The sequence below is a fragment of the Apium graveolens genome, unplaced genomic scaffold (genome assembly GCF_009905375.1).
Source record: "Apium graveolens cultivar Ventura unplaced genomic scaffold, ASM990537v1 ctg6953, whole genome shotgun sequence".
NCBI lineage: Eukaryota > Viridiplantae > Streptophyta > Magnoliopsida > Apiales > Apiaceae > Apium > Apium graveolens.
Genome location: NW_027419923.1, coordinates 15,645 through 20,498, shown reverse-complemented (window position 1 = coordinate 20,498; position 4,854 = coordinate 15,645). Strand labels below are relative to the sequence as shown.

General features: G+C 34.9%; 1 pseudogene; it reads right to left on the bottom strand.

Moving 5' to 3' along the window:
• Positions 1–632: 632 nt before the first annotated feature.
• Positions 633–3,041, bottom strand: LOC141703667 (C2 and GRAM domain-containing protein At1g03370-like; annotated as a pseudogene).
• Between the last annotated feature and the right edge of the window lie 1,813 nt (positions 3,042–4,854).

Here is a 4,854-nt window from a genome sequence, read left to right as displayed (position 1 = left end):
CAAAAGAAACGGACATCCCTCGGCACTTGAACTGCAGCTTGAAATATTCTAAAATGTATACAATACAATGATTCGTATCCCTCGGCCTATTGTATAAATGTATACAAAAAATGTATTACAATCACATGCAATTGACACAATAGGCGGATATGAAAGAGTTGTGAAGTAGGGAGGCCGGACGATAGAGAGGATAGGGAAGAAGAGTGGAAGAAATGAGATATGATGTGTGAAATAAGTTGAATACAACAGTGGATGACCAACCTAAGAAGGAAGGTCTGCATTGATCAAAGTTTTGTAATATGCAATAGGCCTTAATAAATTAGCATTATTTTAATGCTATTAAAATGTGATAGGTGTCTGATACTTTAATTATGATTCTGTCTTTTGATGGAAATAATTTTTTTATGTCAGGAATGGGAAAAGAAAATTGAAAACAATGTAAATAGAATTAAGATGAAAATAAATATGCAAGTAGCACTGCATATAAAATAATATTTTACAGGCCAAACCGTACTATAAAATTAAGACCAGATGATCAGCATATTTAGTTTCCTAGCTGATTGTAAAGTTTATATTCTACACATTACTTTTGCACTACATAGAAAAGAAGATAGTATGCTCAAGTGACCTACCTTTCTGCACCCTCGCCTGCATAAAACGTGATATAAGTGCCAGCAGCCGTTCACCTTGAAGAACTAATACTCCAGAAACAATCAGTTCACCAATTGAATCCGGCAAATCCAAACCTACGAATTCAAGCCCTTGCATTTTGTTCGGCGCGGCTAGGCACAGATGTACAAGGACGTACGATCCAATTAAGACTGTTGATATAAATGTCAAATTACAAAAATACTGAAATGCGAGTTTCCAGTCTGATTGGGGTTCCCCTTGCAGAGATGCCAATGCTTGTTCCTTTTCAGTAACAATGTCCTTTACATCAGCTGGATTTACTCTCTCAGCTAATAAGGTGGCAAACTGCTCAAAGCTGTCCCTTATACCTTGTTTTGCACCATTTTGTATCATACCTTTCATAGTACTCTGAATAAAGTTCATCCTCCAAGATACGACAAGTTGAGATGACTGTTCTCCTGACGGCAGTTCAGGCCCTGCAGTGATGCAGTAAAGCACTTCTGTCTTGAAGCAGCCCCCATATGGAGCATCTGGAGTGCTTACGCTCGATAAGACTGCAAAACCCTTTCCGTCTGCTTTTAAATATGTCTGCTCCTCAGTGGCTTTTAAGGCCTTAACTATTTTAGTTGCAGCTTTTACACAAGTAATTACTCTTTTCAGGGTCTCGCCACCATTCTCAAATTTCCAAGGTCCTATCTGCAATTCAGTAGTTTCTGTACATCTGCCAAAGATTTGATGATGGTTGAATCTGGCGAAAAGAGTAAACAGTTCATTTCAGATGAAGCAATAGCATAATGTTGGTCTAGAACTACTCCTCCAGGAAGAATGTTTGGCATTTCGGTTCCTTGATCTCTGTTTTCCATGGTTTTCATCATTTCTTCATAAGAACCAGATGATGATGATGGCTGTACAGACTTTTCCGCATGAACCTCTGTGTTGGCAGTTTCAGGTACCTCCGACATATCTATTACTTTAGTAGAGGTTCTGGAGATTGCATCAACATTTTTGTTGGTGGCATCTGAACTTTTGTTAAAGATATTAGCAATTTTTTCTGCAAATGTGTGCTTTTGTGACTTCTCCTCCTTGGGAGGGGCGACTTCCTCAAACTTGATTGAAGAAGGCTGACTACTTAAGGATCTTACTTGCGAGAAATCAGATTGAGGAATATCGAGAGAATTTCCTGACACATTGCTTTCAAGAGATTGCATATCCATGGAAGAATTGCTATGTGAGAAACATATAGTAAGAAGAATTTCACCTATTAAATATATCAAAGAAACATAAGTGTTAGCCTATATCTGTGAGCAGGAAAACATCAATTCAAAAGAATTACCAGATTAAATACATATAATATCTGGGCGAGGAGCAGTTTAATCAATGAACTCCATATAACATTTTACTCTAAAAGTAAAAGAAACACATCAGATGATCAGCTCTAGCAGAGTACAAATTTTTATGAGTAAATCATGATATAAAATCGACGAATCAAACCTGAAATTTTTAAATGCCCCATTAAAAAGATATTACAACCACAACCTATATGTAGTGTGATCCACTACAAATCATTCTAAGTTGTAGCCCGTAAACCAACTACAAACTACCCCGGTACAAAATGCAAATTATCGGAAATCAGAGTCACATCACTACAACTACCGGTTAGTACGTAGTATAACAGTTTATAAGCTATAATTAGTTTGTATTTAAACGAACACATACGCAAATACAGGAAAATTGCAGGAACATACAGACCATCACATATAACATGAAATAAAATCATAATCAAGACATACCACATTCCTTGATCTTAGACTTCTTTTTGGGTTTCAAGGAGTACCAACTAGTGCCTAATGACTGGCCTTCAGCATCAAAACCTGCGAAACCGGGAATTTAACAATTCCAACAAAATCATCTTTTCTAAACTTGTCCTCATCCAGTACATACACCCTAAGCACATCTTTCAAATCTTCCACCTTAAAACAAAACTCTTCACACCACATAGGATTCAAACATTTCTTCACCACTTTAGTCTTAAACTTCTGTTTCCCTATTTTAGCTTTTACATATGGATCACTATAGCCATTTTGATCCATTGCAGGTATATTTCTAGCTTCAATCACACGAACTAGAAGCTTCATAATTCACATGCATAATATAAAACTTTAAATCTATAAGCTGCTACAACATAATGAATAACCTAAGAGAGAGAGACATCCAAGATTATGTACATATGCTATGCATGTCAAGACAAGACCAGGGTTACATGATGAAAAGGTTGTAAGAGAATGATGATACACATGCATAGATATATACACACAGTTGAAGACACAATATGGAACAAAAGATTGGAAGGGTATCAAAATCTAGGCTTTCTGGGATCTTTTGTCCAACAAAATACCCAGAAAATAAAGCTGATGAAACTTCAAAAATTGCCAAGAAACATGATCACAAGAAAGAAAGAAATTTGAAAATGGAAAGAATTAAGGGAATAAATTCTTGGAATTTATCAAATCAAATTATTTCAAAGGGGCTGGAAAAAGAGGCAAAAGGAGAGGCTTTGAATTGAAAGTTTCGGACAATTTTTATTTTTAGACCGTGGGAATTGGATAGTTTGTAATTTGTATTAGACAAGTTTTCTTGTTTTCTTTTGATTAGCCCATCTATATTATATAATCTTAAAAGTTACTATTTTCCATATAAATTTACCCATAAAATTTATTCATAACCCATGAACCATGACCCATTTTAATTTTTACACATAAAATTTTATATTATACATATATCTATGAATCTTTCACTTTTACATTAATTATAACCCATTTTAGAAACTACCCTAATATACACTTAACCCACCCCCTGATTGTAGCAACTGAATAGTACATTTGATTTTTTTTGAATTGTTTCTCTCAGGCTGCTGCATAACTCCATCCTCTTCTGATCTTTTCATTCATTCAAAGCTCCGTTAATCTGTTATTAAACATGGATCCACGCTCTCAGACAACCTCTTCAAGGACTTCACTTATAGGTTTGTTTTCATTATGAAGTCCTGTTAATCATTATGCACGTTAAATGTTATCTGATTGGTTGGTTTGTGTCTTTATCCATAGGTTTGAAACGTTTGATTCGTAGACGAGATTCATCAAATAATGACGCAAATCAATCTTCTGTGTTGCAGCCCATCCCAAATTTGAATGTTCCTGACTCCTCTGGTATTGTATCTTTGTTGTCTTTCTGTTTGTATATAGATTTGAATATAAATCATGTTCTTATATTCGTTTCATGAACTTAGTTGTGAAGCGTAGAAATATTTTTGTTGGCCAAGAAAATCTCAGTCCCAATGTTACAGTTTCAAATCAACAGACAACAGGTTCTGTAGTATCGTCTGGTAAGTTTTCCATATCATATATATCTTATATGTTACATAAATTAATTTTGAAACTCATGTGTAGCATATGCATTTGTAGTGGGAATTAGGTCTCCTTTACAGCCTTTATCAAATGAGACAAATGTTTTGCGTGATTGCCCATCCCCCACAAACCTTTTAACTTTGTTGTTGATGTATCGTCTAATAGAAGCAGCAGATATTCCTTCACAGGTATGTGTAGTTTTTTTTACAAATGTTCTGTGTAGATGTTCACTTTCTTGGCCAATGTTCCTTGGAGATGTATGTTGTTGTGTATAATTTTATTGTCTGTGATATTTGTTGATTGCTAGATTTGAAACGTATGAGCAGAAGTGTGGGATTGAGACCTGTTGGTGGATCAATAACACTCCTTCCAGTGTATCAATTTCACCTATTTTGCGCATTACACTTGAAGAAAATAACACTTTAACAACCAAGAACATGGAAGGAGCTGTCGTATTGTCAGATATTACCAATGCGTTGTGTACGTTATATTATAACTTGATACTGAAATTACGAAGTTTGTATGTTCTGTTGCCTTTGCTATATGTTTAACATTACATTGTGTTATTGGTTGCAGTCATGAAACGTATAATACGTGGTCGCAATATTGAGAAGATTTATACAAACCCCATCTGTTTGTTGATAATTCTGTTTTAAATAAGTTGTTATGATTTCATATTTCATTATTGCCCCTAATCAGTTACTTCCATTACTAACTATGTATATTAATAACTCTGTATTTTTTTTTGTTCATCAATCATCTTTATCGGGAATTACAGGTGTAGAAAATAACAGTGTAGCGGTGAAGAACACAAAACCAT